At 46.2% G+C, this 23,452-nt stretch overlaps 1 protein-coding gene and 1 pseudogene across 1 annotated transcript in view; one reads left to right on the top strand and one right to left on the bottom strand.

The window, feature by feature from the left end:
- Window positions 1-10,945: 10,945 nt before the first annotated feature.
- LOC144139757 (RYamide receptor-like) overlaps window positions 10,946-23,452 on the bottom strand; it is a 430,132-nt gene continuing 417,625 nt past the window's right edge. Inside the window, exon 6 of the mRNA XM_077672022.1 lies at window positions 10,946-14,002. The gene's annotated coding sequence lies outside the window, so the exon portion shown is untranslated. The remainder of the gene's footprint in view (window positions 14,003-23,452) is intronic.
- On the top strand, window positions 21,426-22,087 carry LOC144167451 (baculoviral IAP repeat-containing protein 5 pseudogene; annotated as a pseudogene).

Below are 23,452 nucleotides of genomic sequence, written 5' to 3'. Positions count from 1 at the left end.
TAACATATGTACATATTGTAACAAAGATAGTGAGCGACCGTAAGAGCACCAGTCTCCCCGAGCAGTTATGTGTTCGGCTAAAGCGGAGGCTGGCCTTCCGAGTGGCATCAATCTCCCAGTGGGTATATGTCACCCGTAGCGACACAGCGGCAGCTCCATCGACAGTGCTGCGGCGCGAGACCTACGCGCGGACGCCAGACCTCGTTTGGACTCTGAAACGGCCAGGCCTCGTTGGTACCTATTGCAGGCCCTGCCAATAAACCTAATTATATTTTGGTGGAGGTCCAAGTCTTCAGGCGATCCCCAGCCTGGAACTACGAAGCAAGCGAGTGCTCACTCCCCTGCATTGAGAAATCGACGACGAAATGGCGTCGCCACAACAAGCACCCATCGTGTGCTCCGGGTATCTTCGCCAACGGGACCCCTCCTTTTTCAATGGCAACGACGACGCCGATGCAGAGGATTGGCTGTCTGTCTACGAAAGGGTTAGCGCCTACAATCGATGGGATGATGGGATCAAGCTAAAGAACGTCGAGTTTTCCCTGACAGAGACCGCCAACACGTGGTTTTATAACCACAAACCGCGCATGAAAACTTGGCCTGAATTCAAGATTGAGTTCGGTCGCCCCGCTGTGCCCAACCTTCGCGCTGAACAGCGGCTTCGCATGCGAGCATAGCGAGACGACGAGGGTTACACCAAGTACATTGAGGACGTCGTGGACCTCTGCAACCGGGTGGATCCTGCGATGCCTGAGCCCGACAAGATCAGGCACATCCTCAAGGGCATCGAGGATTATGCATTTCAGATGCTCCTGGGCAAGAACCAGCAGACTGTTGACCAAGTCCTCAATTGGTGCCTCAGCTATGACGAGCTGCGCAAACAGCGTGTTGTTACTCGTCAACGCACACTGCCCAACGAAGACGTTCCGCGAGGGTCCCTGTCGTCATTGGCCGTACCTTCCGACCTTTTTTCTCTTCTGCCGCTCATCGAGGCGTTCGTGCGTGCAGAAGTTTCGCGGCCGTTGGCCCTTCTTCCTCGTGCTCGAGAGGCTGCCCTTCCGCTGCCCCCGACTATGCGGCGAGGGATTCAAGACCAGGCCGCCGAGGCGCTTCCCTCAGCCTGCCAACCGCCACATGTGCCTGTATCCGTGGCTTCACCCTCGACCATACACTTAGTGTCAGCAGTGGCACCGCCCTTTCTAACTACCGCCGCAGCGCCTCTCGCTTCCCCAGTAGCCTCGACCCTAACGGTACCCATGGCAGTGCCTCTCGCTTCACCGGCTGCGATGAATTACGCTTCAGTCGTACGACAACTGGAGCCAGGCGCCTTCCAGGCATATCAGTACACGGCACCCCCGCGGGCGACACCGTTTCCTCGACCGGCACCTCAGCAGCTCAATCCTTGGCGCACACCAGACAACCGTCCGATCTGTTACGCATGCTGCATGCCCGGGCACGTGGCGCGGATGTGCCGTCAGCGGCCACCACTTGATTGAGATGTCCACCCTGTATCGGCCTACGGATCTCAGCCGTATTTCGCCTCCGGTGATTCAGGACCGACACCGAGCTCCTGTACTACTGAGCGACCACGATTTTTGAGCGCCGCCCTTCTTCCCCGCGTCGCCGCTCCGTGTCGCCGATGCGCCCCCGACAAAATCCGGCCGCTGAGGGAAACTGACGGTTGCAGTTCCCGAGGCAAGAACTGCACGTACATCAAAATGCCGAAGTCCTCTTATCTCACCCGCTAACGTTATAGATGTGACTGTGGAAGGTGTCGCCGCACTCGCGCTTGTTGATACGGGAGCCGCAGTGTCAGTGTTAAGTGAACGTATCTGCCGCTCGTTGCGTAAAGTCACAACACCTCTCGCTGGACTTACTCTTCGGACTGCAAGTGCACAAGACGTTAAGCCGCTAGGCATGTGCACCGCTGCTGGTGTCCTTATCCAAGGCATCACGTACGTCATCGAGTTCGTTGTGCTCCCGTCATGTTCTCACGATATCATTCTTGGTGGGGACTTTTTATCCCGTCATCAGGCCATAGCGATTGCGCTCGTGCGCAAGTTCAACTTCTACCGTTGTGGGAGCAGCCGCAGAACGAACTGTCGATCAAGTTGCTGGTTTCCGAAGATACCGATATTCCCCGAGCTGCTCCGTAATTGTTTCTGTTTTTTGCAATGTCGCTGCGGACACAACAGCTATTTTCACACCATCGCGTTTATTTCTTTCGCGCAAGTTGCTCCCCTTACCTTTCGCTGTCCTTGATGTTCGCTCTGGTTCAAGCTTAATGGCGATCTGCAACGCACCCTCTTGCCTGACAGCACTGTTCCACGGGGAATGTCTGCGATTCTTGGAAGCTGTTGATTCCTCGCACGTTAAGTCCGTGCCCGACGAACCGTCGTTCTTCCCTGTGAGTGCACTTAGTCCCAAGTTCACGGCAAGTCCAGACGAGTTCCTACAGTCTATATACAAAGACCTTACCTCGGCCCAGCGCGACCAGCTCATCAACCTTCTACAGCGTTTTCCAGAATCGTTCGATTGCCAGCAGGCCACCTTGAGACGCACGTCGAATGCCGCCCATGAAACTGACACCGGCTCTCACGCCCCACTACGGCAGCGACCATATCGCGTGTCACCTGCGAGCGCCGCGTGATCGACGAGCAAATGGAAGATATGCTTGCGCGCAACGTTACTTGGCCCTCTACCAGCCCGTGGGTCTCCGCCGTGGTACTGGTAACAAAGAAAGACGGGTCCATCCGGTTCTGCGTAGATTACCGTCGCCTGAACAAGATTACACGCAAGGACGTCTACCCGCTACCTCGTATCGATGATCCTCTCGACTGCTCACAGGGGGCCGAGTTCCCCTTACTAGATTTGCCGTCAGGCTACTGGCAAGTGCCCATGGCCGATGCCGATCGCTCAAAAACAGCGTTCATTACGCCCGATGGGCTTTGCGAATTCAATGTGATGCCTTTCAGGCTTTGTAATGCGCCAGCTACCTTCGAGCGAATGATGGAGACTGTTTTACGGGGCCTCAATGGAAAACCTGTCTGTGTTATCTCGATGACGTTGTCGTGCGTTCGCCAGATTTCAACACGCACGCTGAGCGCCTTGAATAATTTTGACCTGCCTTACTTCGGCTGGATTGCAACTAAATTTGAAAAAGTGTCGCTTTGCTGCTCTGAGGCTAACAATCTTGGGCCACGTTGTTTCTAAAGACGGCATACTTCCGGACCGGGAAATCTTCGTGCAGTGGCAGAGTTTCCAAAACCGACCACTTTGAAAGACCTTCGGAGCTTTATTGGCCTCTGTTCCTATTTTCGGCGATTCCTTCGAAACTTTGCCACTATCGCCCCTTTGACGCACCTCCTCAACGGAAGCGCAGAAATTACCGACTGGTATCCTGCTTGTGAATAGGCATTTGTGGCTATGTGAAGCCTGCTGACGTCGCCACCAATACTACGCCATTTGACCAGCTTGCACCTACCGAAGTGCACACTGACGCCAGTGGTGTCGGTCTCGGTGCCGTTCTCGCTCAGCGCAAAGCAGGCTTCCATGAATATGTTGTTGCGTACGCCAGTCGCACCCTGACGAAGGCGGAGCGAAACTATTCCGTCACCGAGAAGGAATGTTTGGCTATCGTTTGGGCTATCACCAAATTTCGTCCTTATCTCTACGGTCGTCCATTCAACGTTGTCACAGATCACCACGCTCTATTCTGGCTGTCCTCACTGAAAGAATCTTCCGGTAGACTCGCACGTTAGGCTCTTCGATTTCAAGAATAGGACATCCGAGTCGTATACCGGTCCGGACGCAAACACAGTGATGCCGATGCCCTGTCTCGATCACCCGTCGTGTACGACACTGGTTGACTGTCCACAACAGACTGTGCGGTGGCGTCACTAGCTGTGCAAGATATGTCCTCGGAACAGCATAAGGATCCGTGGATTGCCGCAATCTTGCAATACCTGTCGAGTTCATCAACAGTTCCAGCATCCCGGGCAAAGCGGCGCCAGGCTTCACACTGCGCCATACGTGACGACCTGCTCTACCGCCGGAACTACTCATCTGAATGCAGGAAGTGGCTACTCGTCATTTCTGGCCATTTGCGTTCCGAATTTTGCTCTTACCACCACGCTGATGCACAGTGCGCCCACGTTGGAGTGCTCAAAACGTATTAGCGGCTCCGTTTGCGCTACTACTGGCGGGGGTTGTACATATTTGTGATCACGTACATGCGCTCGTGCACAGAGTGTCAGCGTCGTTAGTGTCCTCTTCAACATCCCACGGGAGCATTGCAGCCACTACCGTGTCCAGCACGACCTTTTGACCGTGTTGGAATAGACATTTACGGTCCACTTCCCAGCACGGCCACAGGCAATCATTGGATTATTGTGGCAGTTGATCACTTGAAACGTTATACGGAAGCAGCTGCACTGTCCACTGCCACTGCTCGCGATCTCGCATCCTTCCTTCTTCAACGTTTTATTCTGCGGCACGGAGCGCCCAGGGAACTGTTGAACGACCGAGGACGAGTCTTCTTGTCCCAAGTCATGAAGGCGCTGCTCACTGAATGCCGCGTTGTTCACAGGAAGACTACTTCCTACCACCCCCAAACCAACGGGATGATATAATGTTTTAACCGTACACTGGGCGACATGCTCTCGATGTATGTTTCTCGTGACCATTTGAACTGGGACTTAGTTCTTCCTTTCGTCACGTACGCGTATAATACGGCCACGCAGACAACTACCGGCTTCTCACCATTCTTTCTGCTGTACGGTCGTGAACCTTCCTGCCTACTTGACACCATTCTTCCTTACCGCCCTAATATTTCGGAATGTGTTCAGTCTCGGAAATCGCCAAGCGATCCGAAGAGGGCCGCCAACTGGCACGCTCCTTTACGGCAGTAGACCAAGGACGTCAGCAGTCTCGCCACGACGACAGTAGTGGAACGCCAACTTACGCTGCTGGCTCCCTTGTATGGCTACGGATACCGTCCACAGCCCCAGGGCTTTAAAGCAAACTTCAGACTAAATACCAGGGTCCCGACCGGGTCTTCGAAAAAACGTCTCCCGTCAATTACATCGTCGAGCGCTCACTCCTAGCACCGATCGTCGCTTGCGTGGCCGCGAAACGGTTCACGTTCAGCGTCTCAAGCCCTATTACGCCCCGCTCATCGTCGCATCACCCTGGGTCGCCAAGGATGGCTCCTTCGGTCCCCGGGGGTGATTGTAACAAAGATAGTGAGCGACCGTAAGAGCACCAGTATCCCCGAGCGGGTATGTGTTCGGCTTAAGCGGAGGCTGACCTTCCGTGTGGCATCAATCCCCCAGTGGGTATATGTCGCCCGTAGCGACACAGCGGCAGGTCCATCGACAGTGCTTCGGCGCGAGACCTACGCGCGGACGCCAGACCTCGTTTAGACTCTGAAACGGCCAGACCTCGTTGGTACTTCTTGCAAGCCCTGCCAATTAACCTCATTATAATATGTAGAATGATAGGTCGGCTGTCTACAACGTCAAAGGGGGCATAGGGGTGTAATTTGTCTTTTTTCACTCCCGTTAGTTAAGTTAACGTTTTTCAATTTACGTAAGAAAGAAAGAAAAACATTCGTCCAGATTGGGGACCGAACCCACGCCTTTCGTTCGAAAGGCGTGGGTTCGGTACCCAATCAGGACGCGTGTTTTTCTTTCTTTCTTTCTGAGAAAGAAGGTCCCCTTCACCCCGAGTAGTCCGAGTGGCGCTCACCATAGAGTTTCATACAAATAACTAGAGGGGAAACTGGCGCTAGTGTCAACGTGAACATGGCAGCGGCGCTTACGCTTCAATGGGAATGATGGGTAGTTGTGGAACCGGATTGCGTAGATCAAAACGGGCTTATGGCTGCGCAAATTGTGTTTTTTGACAAAAAAGTTCTTATTGCCCGGTTCTTCCTTTATAAATTACATGGCAAACAAGAATGTTAGGAACGAAAAATTGGTTTTTTACGAAATAAAACGGCGCGTTTAAATAAAAAGCAGACGCGGAGTCGAGAAGGTTTCTGGAGCAGGTTTGCCATTTTTCGCCAACTACAGCAGGACGCGGACTTCTTTAAAAACTACTTGTAAAAGTTTCGGCGCTGGTGCTTTGTAATGGTAAGAAAATTTTTATGCTCATAAAAAAAAGAAACCGATTACCTTTGGAGAAGTTATATAGTGACATACACCAAGCTGCGTTCCTATCAGCCACCGGTGCCGCTGTTCTACGCCGTAGGAGCCGGCGCTCGCACGAAAGGTGTGGCTGTTCCAAGTGATTCGCAACCGTCGTCAGCTTTGACCAGCTTTGACAATGCATTGCTCTGCCGAATGAGTAGCGCCGCAACTACTAATTAGCAGACAACTTCGCCACACAGAGCGCCGTCATTTGTGTTTTTATGCTCGCTGTGCAGCATTGCATTGATAACCCACCCAATTCGCAACTCTGGTTATAAAACATTCCACTCAGGGCGGCGTCAGTGCACGCGAGGTATGCAGTTCAAGGAGAAACGTATTTTTGATCACTCCTCCCAACACCCCGCCTAGGCAAATGCGTTCATGTAAATCCAAAACGAAAACGAAACTGCCTGCAATCCATAGTAAGTTCCGGGAGCCATCGAGCGCCAATCCGAATCCACAACTACCCATCACGCCTATTGAGGCGTACGATCGCAGCGCCAGTTTCCACTCTAGTTATATTGTAAGAAACTCTATGGCGCTCACTACCCCATCCTCCCCCCCCTCCCCCCCCCCGAGCGCAGGAAGCAAAAATATCTAAACATAAATACCACACAAAGTGGAGGGGATATAGCTCCGCCGGTAGCCTAGTGGTCATCGCACTAGGCGCATATTCTGCATGTCGTGGGTTGGGATCACGCCCGGCGGGCATTTTTGTTTCCACTTTCTTTGTGTCTGAAAATTCCTTATCGGCTTCAATGATCTACCGCATTGTCTCCTTTGCTTCCCGAGGCATTTGTCACGGCCAACCCTTATTTCTGTATATATATATATATATATATATATATATATATATATATATATATATATAGCGAATCAGAATAGGAAATGAGGGGCTCGGGAAAGTAAGACAGAAATAAGGGTTGGCAGTCAAGAAAACCTCGGAAAGCCAAAGGGAAGGATGTGGTAGGTAATTGAAACAGGTAAAGAATTTGGAATGAAAGAAAGAAAGTGAAGAAAAAATGCCCGCCAGGTGGGATCCGAAGCCACGACCTCCAGAATTCTTTATGTGTTTCAATTACCTACCACATCCTCCCTTTTGCTTTCCGAGGTTTTTTTGACTGCCAACCCTTATTTCTCTCTTATATATATATATATATATATATATATATATATATATATATATATATATATATATATATATATATATATATATATACGATAGAGAAGTCAAACTGAAAAACAACATTTATTTAAAGGTTTCGACCGGGAACCGGTCTTTGAAAAAAGACCAGTCCCTGGTCGAAACGTTAGGATAAATGTTATGTTTTTCAGTTTGACTTCTCTATCGTACAGCTAACCTCATAGCCAGGAACCTTTTCTCTTAACTATACATATATATATATAGGAAGTGAGGGGCTGCTAATTGAAAATAAGACAGAAATATGAATTGGCAGTCAAGAAGACCTCGGAAAGCAAAGGGGAGGATGTAGTAGCTCAAGATAAAGAATTTGGAAAATAAGAAAGTGGAGAAAAAATGCCCGCCTGGTGGGATACGAACCCACGACCTCCAGAATACCGAACTGGTGCGATAACCACTACGCTACCGGCGGGGCTGGTAGCGCCTGGTAGCTGGTAGGCTGGTACCGGCGGGGCTGGTAGCCCCGCCGGTAGCGTAGTGGTTATCGCACCAGACCGGTATTCTGGAGGTCGTGGGTTCGGATCCCACCAGGCGGGCATTTTTTCTCCACTTGCTTATTTTCCAAATTCTTTATCTTCAGCTACTACATCCTCCCCTTTGCTTTCCGAGGTCTTCTTGACTTCCAATTCATATTTCTGTCTTATGTATATATATATATATATATATATATATATATATATATATATATATATATATATATATATATATATATCAAAGTTGCAGTCCTTATTGCCAGTGCTGTTTGGCGTTTTAACAGTGTTTTATAGTGCCGAATGAGGTATGATTGCCTTTTTTTTATGCAGGAAATAAATAATGGAAAATTCAAGTCGAGAAAAAATGCGCCGTTTTTTCCGGAAGCGGGAATCGAACCCACAACCTCCGCATAACGCGTGCGGTGCTCTACCATTGAGCTAGTTCCGCGGCGACTCCCTTCTCGACTATACCGTGGGTTTTTTTTTTTTTGTATTTATGACTGCTCAGAGCCCGGTCAACTAGCGCCGCCCCTCGACCACCGCGGGAAGGCGTAGAACGTCTTTTTCCCAGCGGCCGCACGTAAGACGTGGTCGGAAGTCGAAAATAGCCAAAGGCATTTCAGACTGCTGAAGCCAGAACCCTCGTAATGCATTTTGTAGAACAGAGACGTACGGGACGAGGGATTCCGTAAGGAAACATATCAAAGTTGCAGTCCTTATTGCCAGTGCTGTTTGGCGTTTTAACAGTGTTTTATAGTGCCGAATGAGGTATGATTGCCTTTTTTTATGCAGGAAATAAATAATGGAAAATTCAAGTCGAGAAAAAATGCGCCGTTTTTTCCAGAACGGGAATCGAACCCACAACCTCCGCATAACGCGTGCGGTGCTCTACCATTGAGCTAGTTCCGCAGTGACTCCCATCTCGACTATACCGTGGGGTTTTTTTGTATTTACGACTGCTCAGAGCCTGGTCAACTAGCGCCGCCCCTCGGCCACCGCGGGAAGGCGTAGAACGTCTTTTTCCCAGCGGCCGCACGTAAGACGTGGTCGGAAGTCGGGGATAGCCAAAGGCATTTCAGACTGCTGAAGCCAGAACCCTCGTAATGCATTTTGTAGAACAGAGACGTACGGGACGTACGTCTATATATATATATATATATATATATATATATATATATATATATATATATATATATATATATACACACAAAGTGTGACGCCTCATTGAAAGATAAAAATGTGGAAACATGTTTTAGCTATGGCTGTTGCTTTTTTGAGCAGGTTTATGTTTAAATCTAAGTAAAATGACCGGTCTTCGTAATTTTATTGAATCAGGGAATGGCATTCTTTAGGTGGATCAGTAAAAATTGTGTGGTTTCTTTTTTGTTCATACCTGAATTAAATGTCTCCAAAAAAGTGTGTCGCGAGATACGTCTGCACTCCATGAGCTACACTTCAGGCCCTTCTTTTCTGACGTCTGGCACTTTACCAAACATGTTATGAGCACTGCTAACCAACTTCAGCCACCCCAAGCACAGTACCTCTTTTCCGGGCTATTGACAGAACAACTTAATGTTGGGTGTTTATTCGTCACATTGGATTTCATATATGCTTACTCATTCTGCGTTGGCTGTAGAGACGCGCTGACTGTTACTTTTTTGCAGGGCCCACTTGTCTTGCGGCATTGGGACACCGGGGGGGAAAAGGAAGCAAAAAAAAAAGGATTTAACCCCTCACTGAAGACAACCTGTTACTTCGAATCGTTCTGAGAACACGCTTATATTCATTTAATTCCATACCTCATAACGCCTTCATTGCTACAACGTTCTGGCGCGCAAGGTTTGGCATATTTGCGCCCCTTTACCGCCAACGTATTATCGCTCCACACCTAATCAAACACAGTGAACAATGGGTCAGACATAGTCAGTTTAGTTTATTTGGTTAATACAATGCGTACAGTTTTGTTCTTGTCACTCTTGCTTTTTCGTGCGTGAAACAACATACATATTTTTTTCCAGCATACCACAATATTACGCGTTTAAGGTTCACCATAAGGGAATACATCATATACGGTAAGCGCAAAGCAGTAGCTTTAATGCACATGTCTGTAAATTTGCGCGATAAACGCTTGGCCATGTTAACTGGCCGAAGTGGGAAAATGTAGTGCGCAATGAGGAAACACACAAATGGATATACACAACACAAACTGTCTTTGCTGTGTGATCTTCTCACGTGTTCACGATTCGCACGAACGACTAGCTTCACAAACCATATAACACTTTCCTGTACCATACCGGATTTTATTACGAGGATAGAACAGTTAGTATGTACATTTTTTTTTCATACCAAACGAGTATTTTCGTCTTCGGTCGAAACTGGAGCGACCTTGCCGAAAACAAGAATTGATATGTGAATACTATGTAACATTTGAGTTTCTTCGGTACACGAATGTGTGCGTAATACACTTAAAAAGTTGAAAATAAATTTATGATATAAAAATAAGAATTTGAAGGCTGCCTGCTCAATTTAGAAAATATATGCCACTCTTAAAGCGCGTAAGTAAAGTAACTCTGCCATAAAAATCTTTTTCTGTGCCCCATATCCCATTTACTATCCAAGTTTCCAGCCGTCTAATGCAGTAGAAGGGAAACGATTTTTTGCTTCACAGTATCCTGTTCGCAGTTGGTAGTATTTTACCAATATTAAGTCCTCCCCTTTACTTCACTTACACATACGGCACATCTGCACACGCGACGACACAAGGATCGCGCACCTCATTCTGCTCGCAAGAAACTTCGATACCCCATTCCAAAACTCTTTCATTGAACCCAAACCGCACCTGTAGGGATTGCCTACTGGCACATCGGCGATACATCTAGCGGCCAGCTCGATGCCGCCACCAGAAGCGATTTGTACATTGGTGCTGATCAGACAAGATATTATTATACATATGTGTATGCCTGTAGGTAATATATATATATATATATATATATATATATATATATATATATATATATATATATATATATATATATATAGAGAGAGAGAGAGAGAGAGAGAGAGAGAGAGAGAGACGAAAGTAAAACCGCGATGATGTCTGATCCCTTAGTTTTGTGGAATGAGTGCGCACCTGAGAAAATACATACAGCAATTAAGGCACAGATCGCCGACCAATGCTCTGTCTAATGATTTATGACCACGTTGATAAAATGAACGACTGAAACGAGACTGGAATCATTAGTTCTAAACTGCCCCAAAGAGTGCTAGTAAATGAGGAAAAAATCAGACCTCACAAAAATCATACTGGCCAGGGATTAGAGGGGTTTCATGTCTAGCGTGTTATGTGTGAAATGTCTGAAACGTTGAGTATGAGAATTTGTGTTTAGCATCATATTTATATAACTGATACTGATGATAAAACATTATCGCTTGGGAGAAAGAGGGTGGAGAGCGCGCATGACGCCAACTCATCACGGCTATCACTAACATTTTTTTTCCTGTAATGGGTGGTTAGTAGGGCGAAAGGTCACAGTTGATCTAAGATAGGCCCTGTAGGAAACGGTAAGGAGCACATGCACCTACCAGCGTACATTACTGGCTGTGAACATATTCCACAGCTTTTGCAATGAAGGGAGGTCACGGCTCTTTCGTGTAGAACTTTCAGGGGTGTTTTCGTGCTGTATGTGAACCAATTAAAAGTTTATCAACACCATTAAGAACTCTGCCAGGCTGTTTTGTGTACATATTGCTGTGACATGGGCATTAATATAACCCCTTTTGCCCTATATATCTTGGTCACTTGTGGTTGGAAGGACAATTTGCTTCTTCAGCGCGACACAACTGAGTTGTGGTAAGCGGGCTCACCTCGTGTAAAAAAGCCGCGTGAACATTTGCTACTGTACGTAGGAAGTGCTGTCTATCGCCACTTTTGTGCTACCTTTGGACACAAATGAACTTAAAGTGCAGTACTTATGGCTCTGTATCTATTTATGATATTTCGTTCACAATCCTAACGAACCAATATGAAATATGAACGCATTTACTGAAATACATATCTTCATTATACCTTGAACGGCACAAAATGACACAATATGCTGAAGTTTTATCATTTACTAAAGTTTTGAGGAATATAGGGATTGATGCTGACGTATGTTTAACGGTGGCTTCTGCTCAAGTGTGAAATTCCATTAGTAACACATTTTCTCAAGCTACACCACATTGGTAAGACGCCTCTAGGAGCAATGACGGCAGACAGAAGTTTTAGATAAGAGTTTTTTTAATGATGCACGGGACTAGCTATACTTTCATTGTAGCAGTCCTTGATTCGGTTCGCTAATTACCTTCCTGATATTACCTCTTTATAAACGAACATAGGTTGATAGGGATTGAAGTCGAAAGATCTGCTTGTTCTTTGCATGAAATTTTCACACGTGCGGGCATGCATGAAAACGTGCATGCAAAGGCACCCTTGTTTTTTGCCTAATTTGTGATACTGCTGCATAATCCGTTCTTTAACTAAGACTTCGGGTTAGCTAAAGACCCAATTTGAAGGCAAAGCCTGGCATTTGTAAAATCATCTGAATGTCAAACGCTAACACCTTAGACAAAACCTTATCCAATCTTGATCACGTGCCAAGAAAGCTCTTAACCTTTACCAACCACCTTGGTATACAAGTTGACATCCACCAAAAAAAGAGATCTCCAGTCTTTACCCACGCTGCATATGGGAAAGCAATGCATATACAATAACCCAATGAACTGGAAAAACTACGATTCATTTCGAATCGGCCTTGTCCGTAATGAGACACTGCCGGAGTCAGGTGTTATAGTAAGTGTGAACCTGCAATCTTATACAGTGAGAATGGGCGAGGGTAATTGGGGACTCCTCCAGACAATTATAAAAAATCACTTGTTCTTCACTCCTCCCCTGTCCCCATTCTGAGCACACGTATTGTTATTCACATGAAACCAAAATACAGGTCAGTTCACGGGCTTACAGTCACCTTGTTTAAATCACGAAATAATGCGAAATGTTGCAACATCGGCAACAGCAAACATAACAAAGTTGTTATGTTTGCTGTTGCCGATTTCCAGCAATAACCTTGAAATTTTGACAGGACCGGTAGAGTCAAACAGGTTAATTGAAGCAGGTAGCATACCTTTGCTTAAAAGCAGAATTATGTACATTGTTTCCATTGATCAATGTTCGAAAAGCACATATATGCGGCATTTTGTTCTCATGTAAGAACAAGCCCCACGCTTACGGCACGATGCAGAATGCTATTAAACATGGCGATGTGAGTTACCCCGCCCACAAACGCACTTCAAGGATGCAACACCACCCCTATATCCGCAAAAAAGCGCAGACGATTGAACGAAGGAATCTTTTATAAAATGCAAAGAAGCTGTAGAACCCTTGGTGCTCGGACCTAGGCCTTTAGTGCTTGAAGCAGCGACTTTTCTTTCAGACCTCTTCGCAGTGGCCGAAAATCAAAGCAAAGTCTTCCAAGCGAAATGGTACATGGCCCTAAGTTATAAAGAAAGTGCGTGGTTTGTACCCAAATGGGAATGGTTTGTTGGGAAACAGACCCATGCCAACAGAGCGGTCCGTCGATTAGTGACCACCGTTAATTGAGGTTTTCAACAAAAACCGGTTTAAAAAATCGGCACCTAATGACCCCATAATTAGCGATTTCGTGAAGAATTGAAAGCGTTACATTTCCAGGAGCAGGAGCAGAAGACCAATCCAATGTAATAGCCACAAAACAGCTGCGTTCTATTCGCTCATATGCAGCTTCCCGCGTACGACGAGCCTATGCGTAGATGGGCACGCGGGGGACCGCGTTGCCACTGCCACGGGAGTGGCCCGCGTTGTTCAGGTTCTGTCCGGGGTGGCCCAGTGTGCGCAGCGGCACAACGGCGCTTGAGGCGGAGTGAAAGCCGTTGCACCGGTGCTGCCGGCGCAGGCTTGAAACCGCACCACCGGGATTGCCACCGGCGGCGGCCGCAGCCGTGGACACTACCACTGTGCTGCTCCGAAGGGAACCACCGTAGGAGCAGCTGCGCTTGGTCAGGGTGCTTCTCGCGTGTGCGGCCAGGGGAGAGCAGCAACCAAGCAGCAGCTGCCGAAGATCCACCTGCACACGTTGGGACGAGCAGTAAGAAGATGTCGGATCCATATTGTCGGAATAGAATAAGCACGTTACCAAAATTATATCGTGCGTGCGATACACCAAATGCTCACAGATCACAACCAGTAATGAACCCCTTGTAGGCGCACAGCGCTCGTCTAAATCCCACACTTCGTTCTACTCAAAGCCACCGCACAGGCACAGCTTGCCTTGAGGTTGCACACGCTGTAAGAACTCACTTAATTGCGCTTCGTCACAGTGCACCTTACTCACTGATCGCTCCCAAGTTCGAAAATTTGACCAAAACAGAGGCCCTATCTCAAATTTGGTTTCAGTCCTCTTTATTACTCCAAGTGTTTTAGAGGTTACGGTGAATTAATTTGTAGACGAGTTTGCAATAGTATAAAAATGCACGGGACTATTGATGAGTTATTACAAAACAAAAAAAGCTATATCAGCTGCAAAAAATGCCAACGTAGTTACAATTGGAAGGTGTGCCTCGGCGTCAGAAAATGAAGTGCGTTTAATTACGTACATAAGTGCTGATGAAAAGAACTCAGAACGACCAAAACAAGAGTGCAAAGAATTGATGGCAAGTCATTAGTAGATTTCATATTTCAACAAAATACATACGTGCAATGCAGGAAGAAAAGAGCTCACGGCCTACGCTATGCTTACACTGCGCCTCAAAATGACTCAACCCCAACTAGATAAAAACAATAAGTGATGATGTAGCGATCGGTGCAAAAGAAGACCATGAAATATGTTTTCAGCAGAAGACAACGATGATCACGAATTTATTGCTGCAGTTAGACTACTACAGAATCAATTTGCTGAAAAGTAGGATATCAGATTGCCGTAATGTTTGTCGTAATATATTAAGGTGTAGTATTGTCGCGTTATAGTACGGTTGTTATCAATTTTTTGTTTATATGAACATTATTTTGTCCGGGCTATATGTGGTAAATTTTGTTGACTGAGAACAGACTAGAATTATTATTTTGAAATTATGCATCTCGATCAGCTAATATGTAAATACTTTGCACGCACCTGACACCGAAATATTGTTGTGTTATGACCTTTTAACGGGCAAGCCACAATTCCGTTTAAGTTAAATGCAGGTGTACGAACGGAACGAGCCGCTGCCGCTCACGAGATCACGCATGGATGTGCAACCAAAAAATATCAGCTTTTAATACCCCCCGCCGAACCAACCGACCACCCACACCACACTCCCACCATTGGGGTCCGTATTGCTGGTCAGGATGTTACCCAAGTGGCAATTCTGAAATTACGGGGGCGCTACATAGAGCGCCATCGTACGAACGCTAAATGCCAAGCACAGCTCGCTTCTCAGGTGAATCAGGCCACCGACCTCACTCGCAGAATTGCGGCCCGCAACAAGTGGCTCAAAGAAATGGGACCTATACGGCTGATCCAGGCATTTGTGCTCAGCAGTCTCACCTACACCCGCCTACATGCAACAAAAGCATATAGTATATAACTGTGTACGAAGTCAAAAGAAAGCGGATAGATCTCCTTAATAAAGTAGGTGTGGTTGTATAATGCTGAAATGGTAAAAGCGGTAATTTTGCTGTGAATGCTCGACGTGGTAGCCCACTGCAACATGCGAGTATTGTGAGTGAAGTGTTACGGCAGGAACAACTGATAAGTATCTCGGCATAGGCCTGAAATTATTAATTCAGTATTCAAGGGAATAATTATTCGTCGGTTCTCGCGAAACCACTTGACTGCCCTCATCAGAGAGAGATATAAACGTTTATTTATCTGAAAGGGAAAGGATCAGATAAATATTTATTTCGATGGAAGAAAAGCAGACTTGTTCGTGTAACGTTAGTAGAAATAATTACTTGTAACTGATACCATACTCTATTTTATAACGCCTCAACCTCTTCCGTTAAAAAATAAAGATGGTTCAGTTCAATTATTTATTACCGATAAATGCGCCTCTACCGGTGGCCCCGCTCTTTATGCAGCGCCATAAGTGTACATATGTACTGCCGTAATATAGACGTTGTAGGAAAAGTAACGTGGGAAATAATAGATTAATTTTAAATGATTTTATTACTCGGTTAAGGCTATATTTTCAATTACAATCAGTTCCCCTTTACGTGAAATAAATTCTTATTTTAATCAGACACCTTTTTGTAACTTTGAGAACTATGAAGAACAAACAGGGATTTATCAGCCCATAATACTGAGGTATTATCATCAAAGAAGATGCAATGTGATGCGTTGATGGAGTAAGTAAGGTTATTATTACACACAAAAATCCATAAGAAACCCAGGAATGAGCCTGAAGGCACTGCCTTGATTCATTATTTTTGTCTCGAAATACACACCCTAAACAATAACTTCTTCTCGGTTAGCACAAACATTCTTCAAGCAAGTCGAAGCTGTGCGGTGAAGTCATAGTATTCCAGTTTATGAAAATGATATTGTTTTTATTCGTATTAAATCCATCAGTTGAATACAGAACGAATTTAAAACACACATTGGGAACGATATATTTCCTAACGTAGTCAGGTGAAAACACAAGCTCCAGACTTGCCAAATGACGAGGATACAACCTATTTGACTTAGTACTAGCATATTAAATTTGGTCAGATAACTATTTAGTGGTACCATAAAGAACTCTCCATCAATGTTTTTATGAGCACTGAAGGACTGTGAAGTAAGAGTAGAAAACAGAAATTTTTATTTGGGAAAAAATATTTGTGTCCCTTCAGCCTGTATAGGAATGGGCTGAAACATGCCGTGTGAAAAACATTTTTTGATAACATTAAAAAAAGAAAAAAAAGACAATTTACAAAAACGTTACAAAATTATAGGGAACGCTATCTGAGCCAGCGGAAGTATTTCTGTGGTTACAAGCATAGAGGAAGGTTTATTTTTAGCGATCGCCAAAAAATTGGTCGCGTATCTGCTCACTCCGTTGCAGATTTCGTCAGAAGAAGATAATCTCCTGGCACCCCTGCCACGTAAATGCCTCTCTTCTCTTACCCTTCCACCTCTCACGCTCTCTCCCTCCCGTTTCATTCCTGCCACGATAAACACGGAGGAGGTGTGCTAAAATCAATTCAATTTTTGCGTGTTCGACTGTTCACGCGCCACGCAATGTAACCTTTGTTGCTCTAGAACTTGGAACGCCGTCACGAAATCCCAACTTGTCCCATGCTCTCTTTGTATTTTTGGGTCAAAATATTTTTTCGGCGCGTAGTTTTTGTTATTCCCCACCCCCAAAAATCAATCAGCCACGTATTTCAAATTTAAAGAACACTGGAAATACCTTTAATAATTTGGTGTTTTTCCGCAAATATGCCTAATGTTTTCTTTTTTGCTGAACTATATATTCAAATATGAAGTGTGCTTCTAGATTTGGCGGTTTGAAAAAGTTTTGCCCATGTAAACCTCTGGTTCTGGTATTCGTTTAACTTTTGGTCGGAGTGCTGAATCGAGGAACAGACAGACAGACAGATAGACAGACAGACGGACGGACAGACGGACGGACGGACGGACGGACAGACAGACAGACAGACAGACAGACAGACAGACAGACAGACAGACAGACAGACAGATAGATAGACAAATGGACGGAAGGACAAACGGACGGACGGACGGACGGACGGACGGACGGACGGACGGACGGACGGACGGACGGATGGACGGACGGACAGACGGACAGACGGACAGACAGACAAGCAGAAATTTTCGGGTTTAAGTATACCAAGAAAGGTTATAGTATTTAAAACTAGAAAGACTGTGGTCCTTAACGCATGTTAAGATTTCCTGTAGGAATAGGCAAAACAAAATTTACGCGGGCAACTTAAGTCTGCTCACGTGCTTTCAAGGCGAATGCCTGCGGTAATTACAACTTCTTACCTAACCTCGATTTTAATGTTTTTTTTTACAGCAAAGCTGCAAATGGCTAGGATCCAGCAGATCGTCTCCGGTCCCAGAGCGATGTAGACAGGAATCGCTAGCGAGCGTAGTGCCACGTTGCGGAGCTCACTTAAATCCCCGGTATCGTAAAACTGCGCGCCACACACCCCCCACACGAAAAAAATCATAGAAAATTACAAAGGTCCTAGGGCCTTTATAGTGCATGCGCCGGGATTACCATACCCGCGCTATAATAAATTTCTACCCACGATTCCTGTGTGTTTTGTAGCGTAAGCTAGACTGGCCTAGGTTGAGCAGTTTCCCGCGTGGGGGTAAAGCGAGCTCCGAGACCGTACGAATCGTGGGCGCTGGCCCTATTCTCGACTGCACAAATTGCCGGCATTTCGCCCATGTTTTTTTGCGTAAGCACGACGTAAGCAATCAGTGACGTGCTGCACCTATAGCTATGACGACATGCAGTGTAATTTGACGAGTCACTAATAAAGATCGCTACCAAGGTATCAAATATTGTGCAAGAAAGATATAAAAACACTTGGCATGTACTATAAAAATTAAGACGGTAGCTGAGGCTCACAAGAAAAACACATTTCTGAAGATCAAATTTGGCGCCACTACCACAAGGCGATCGAGTAACGTTGATCCAAAAGCGAGCGAAAGGTGGATGTCGAGCTAAAGAACATCACACAATTTTTTTACCGTATCTATTTATTTATTTCAATCGCTTTTAGTAACATAGCTGGACTCTCTGCTTCAATGCAAGCTTTGTTGCGTTATCACCGTTATCACCTTCCCTGCCGCCACCGCCGCCACGCCATCGTCTGCTGCTATGTTACAAGTTCATGTCGTGATCACAGAAAAAGACGGCCGCGACCATCGCTTACATAAGAGCAGCGAAGCGCTACGCCTGATAACCGCGGAGCGCACCGATGTCGCCGATTCACTCATTCGTCAAGCTCGACTGCAATCAGCGCTGTAATGAACCAAATTGTCACTTTTCTTTGCTATTTTTCTCTTGAGTTCGATCATGTGACCCAACAGCTTACTAGGACAAGTATGGACAAATGCCAAGCATTGGGTTCTCTTTGTCATGGAGAGGCTTGTACTGCCCTCTTATGTTGCGGTTACGCCAAACAAATAATTTTTATTTTATTGCCAAACATAAAAGCAAAATACTGCATGTTATTTGTATGTTCCATGATCGCTGACTTGGAAGCAGTTGAAACTATAATTTGTTTCGGTAGGAAACATGCTATAAACAGCGCGCATGCGAAACTGCGCCTGTTGCAAATTGCCGCACATTTCGCGGCGCCGTAAGCCGGGGCAATTTTTTGCCCTATTTTGCTTGTATTTTGCGACAAAAACAGCCGCCATTTTCAAGCTGTTACGTAGCATTACGTCACTTTTACGCAGGCTGAAGTTGCCAATGCATGACGTAATCGTTCCCGCCAAGTGTTTAAATTACGTCACGCTTTCTCAGCCAATCACAGCGGGGTGTGTATTACAAGCAGTATTGTTGTTGAATAGCAAAGACAGGCTTACGTTGTCATGTCCGCTCCATTTAGTATGTTTTTTCATTGCCGGCAAAGAATTATGTACCTTTAGTAACGAGAAATAAGGCAAACTTTACAACTGGTGTCCGTAAACAACATGAAACGTCAAAATGACGACAGCACACACAACCGCTTTGTCAACCGAAAGCACGTGACCAAAATTGAAAGCCAATCAGAAAAGACTTCCGGAAAATTGCCTGAATTGCCGGCAATTTGTGCAGTCGAGAATAGGGCCCCAGTTGGAAGAAGTTCATTGCGGTGAAACAGCGCGCGAAACCGGGACACAAGAGAAGAAGACGACACGAGCCGTTGATAGCCAGTTGATAGCGCTCGGGTTGTTGTCTTCTTCTCTGGTGTCCCGGTTTTGCGCGCTGTTTCACCGCAATGATCGCTGGGAAACCTAGTTCCCTCCCCTGCCTTGTTCTTGATCCGCGGAAACCACGTAAGCGCCAAGTGGCTTCGGCGGCGAACAAAACACAAAATTTACTTGAATTTGGAGAAATTAACCACTGCATGCTCTTAGGGTACTGTTGGGTACAGACGAAAAAAGGCGCACCTGCGCCTTTGTCTCATACGTGCTTGTACCTCAACTCGAGCTGTTCGATTAAGTTGGCTTTTCCGCATGGCGGTTGAGCTGTGCAAGAAAGCCACACAGGGTTAAACTTGTAAGAAACACTTTTGATGTAAAGCACCTCATCCATCGTGCTCAAGTAACGCGCACTTTCTTTCGCCATGCGACCTTTAAGCGTTTTGCACTCCTCCTCCTGCCTTGCATTTTTTGGTAGTAAAGGCGATTTCAATATGTAGACATGGGGAAATTAAGCAGCTATGACAAATTACGCCTGCCGGTGGACCTTCCTTTCCTTTTTTTTTCATTCATATATTTTATCTGGCATTCTTTCAGCTGCATAATGTCACAGGCTATGCTGCTAATGCAATGCTTTTTGTTTATAACGGTTTGTTTTGTGCATTGAAGCAGTTTCTTACCAAGCTCCAAAGACTCACCTCGGCAATTCCACGACACGAATGATAAAAAAAATTATCTGTGGAAGCGACGCCCATCTTCTCATTCTTGTCATTTTCTAGTTTATCCGAGCTGCTGTAGCCACGCATTCTATGTTACATTCTATGTTACGCATTCTATGTTACACAGAAAATACAGTGAAAAGGCCGTCTCTGAGCAGGAGGAAAGCTATAAAGAAAAGCAGGGTAGGAGGAGGGGTGTAAAACGGTTAAAGATCGCATTGCGAACAAATTGGCCTTAAGCGTTAATTAATTTGCCTTAAGCATTAATTAAAACATGGATGAGCTGCTTTACATCAGAGATGTTTCTTACAAGTTTAGCCCTGTGTGGCTTTCTTGCACAGCTCAATCGCCATGCGGAAAAGCCAAAAACAACCAGCTCGAGTTGAGGTACAAGCAGGTTGGAGATAAAGGCGCAGGTGCGCCTTTTTCCGTCTGTACTCAACAGTAACCGAAGAGCATGCAGTTATTATTTTTCTTCATATTCAAGTAAATTTCGTGTTTTGTTCGCCGCAGAAGCCACTTGGCGTTTCCGTGGTTGTCGCGAATCAAGAACAAGGCAGGAGAGGGAACGATACTTCCCAGCGATCATTGCGGTGAAACAGCGCGCAAAAGCGGGACACCAGAGAAGAAGACAACAACCCGAGCGCTGACTATCAACTGGCTATCAACGGCTCGAGTCGTCTTCTTCTCTGTGTCCCGATTTTGCGCGCTGTTTCACCGCAATGACTCCCTTCCAACTGGACCAACCGGCGCAGCCGCCGCGATAGGCATTTCACTGCGCAGCCACGGAATGAATTTTTCGCCGCTGTCATTTCGTCCGTCAGGTGCCTCTGCCCTCTCCTTCGCCGTCACAGCTGCGAAGGTTTGCAGTCGGCCTTGGTTATCAGTGTGACATTATCTGATCGCTCGTCCGCGCTTGCCGAATTGGGGGCGTTTCCCCGCCTATATATGTTCTTGCTCCGTGGTCGTTGCGTGCAGTCGTCTTGGGTACGTTTAAGTTTCGTGGTAGTGCCGGCGGCGTTTCCTCTACCCTGCACATCAACCAGTCCATCTACCCTGCGCATCCTGCGCCATGGCCGTCGACCTGACCCTCAACACCGTCCTGCTGCATCGAACCGACCTCGCCATGGACCTGCAGGAAAACCGACTGGCGTCTTTTGCGCAGTGGCCCTTGACGGGCAACTGCAAGTGCACGCCGGAAAAGATGGCGGAGGCAGGCTTCTACCACTGCTCGAGCGAGAACGAGCCGGACCTCGCCCGCTGCTACGTGTGCTTCAAGGAAATGGACGGCTGGGCGCCCGACGACGACCCGGTCGAGGAGCACTCGCGTTCCACCGGCTGCGCCTTCGTTCAACTGGGCAAGAAGGAGTGCGACATGACGCGCCTCGATTACATGAAGCTGGAGCGCGAGCGCGCCAAAAACAGAGCACGCAAGCTGTACGAAGTGTGTGAGGCTCAAATCCAGAGATCGCTGCGTGAGGTGAGGCACGAACTGGACAAGGTGCGGAGGAACGTGCGCTGATGGCCGCGCGCAACGAACCCTAAGCTACGCTTGTTCAGTGGATCTAGGGTCTTTTATTCAGTTTTTATTCAGTTTTTATTTAGTGACGCTAGCGGACGCCGTCTAAAGATCGACCTTTTAGTCTTGCGTGCTTTTCGTGACCTACCGTTGGAACTTCGCCGCTTTCATGTCACTGGCTACTTTATAATTACTCTCTTGTTTCTGCAGAAATTTCGGGTGTTTACAATAAAAAGTTGGAAAAACTCGAACTGTCTATTCAGTTTGAATTGTGGTATGTTTCCCACCTTCTGGGCAACAGCTATTATTGCCATGCCACATAAGATGCCCGTTATTGTGCTCAAGTATGTGGCCTCTTAGGCGGTCACATGCTCATAATATAGTCCCGTGTTATCTTTACTCACTCACTGCAACTCGTCCGTGCTGGTGATGAGCATGCAGAGTGTGATGCTTAGCATAATAAAAATCGGAACACGTCTACTCAGTTGGACTTAGAATATGTCTTCTCGTGAATGCCTAAATAAATAATCAAACCATCAACTTAAAACAAGCTGAAAGAAAAAAAGCACCCCTCCCCCCACCGTAAAATAAAAAGACAAGGTGAAAGTGGTAAATATTTTACATTGTTTGCAGGTTATTCAAAAGTAAGTCTGCATGCAGAAGGTCGAAGACAGGCTGTTGTTTCTTATACCCCTGCTACACTGTGGTCTAAACGTCATTTGAACCAAATGTCATTTGGATCAAATGCCAAGTTGTGCTGCTACACTAGGTTTTTAAATGTCATTTGGCTCAAATGACATTTGAGCCAAATCAGCACCGAGAGAGACATTTAAGATTTCAAATGCCATTTCCAGCACTCTCGGACGCAGCGTCTTCGATCGGCAATAAAAAATATAATACTTGCGTACGTAAAACAGCAAAATATTGTTGTTTGTGAAACTTTGTTCACTGTTTATTTACTTAAATACGAAATCAACATATTTAATTTTCATACTCTCAAAACCAGTGGGTCAGTTGCAAAAAACAAACAAAAACAACGCAACACAGCCATATTTAGAGTCAAAACTGGTGTCTCTTCTAATTTGATATCATTTTACTGCCTCGGACTGCTCCTAAGTTTGATTGTTGTATTAGGGCCCTAGGGCCCTATTCTCGACTGCACAAATTGCCGGCAATTCAGGCAATTTTCCGGAAGTCTTTTCTGATTGGCTTTCAATTTTCGTCACGTGCTTCCGGTTGACAAAGCGGTTGTGTGTGCTGTCGTCATTTTGACGTTTCATGTCGTTTACGGATACCAGTTCTGAAGTTTGCCTTATTTCTCGTTACTAAAGGTGCATAATTCTTGGCCGGCAATGAAAAACCACACTAAATACAGCGGACATGACAACGTAAGCGTGTCTTTGCTATTCAACAACAATACTGCTTATAATACACACC

The sequence above is a fragment of the Haemaphysalis longicornis genome, unplaced genomic scaffold (assembly GCF_048455015.1).
Source record: "Haemaphysalis longicornis isolate Haplotype H1 unplaced genomic scaffold, Haemaphysalis longicornis Haplotype H1 scaffold_1, whole genome shotgun sequence".
NCBI lineage: Eukaryota > Metazoa > Arthropoda > Arachnida > Ixodida > Ixodidae > Haemaphysalis > Haemaphysalis longicornis.
Note: the sequence above shows the minus strand (reverse complement) of the source record. Positions and strands in the feature narration are given on the sequence as shown.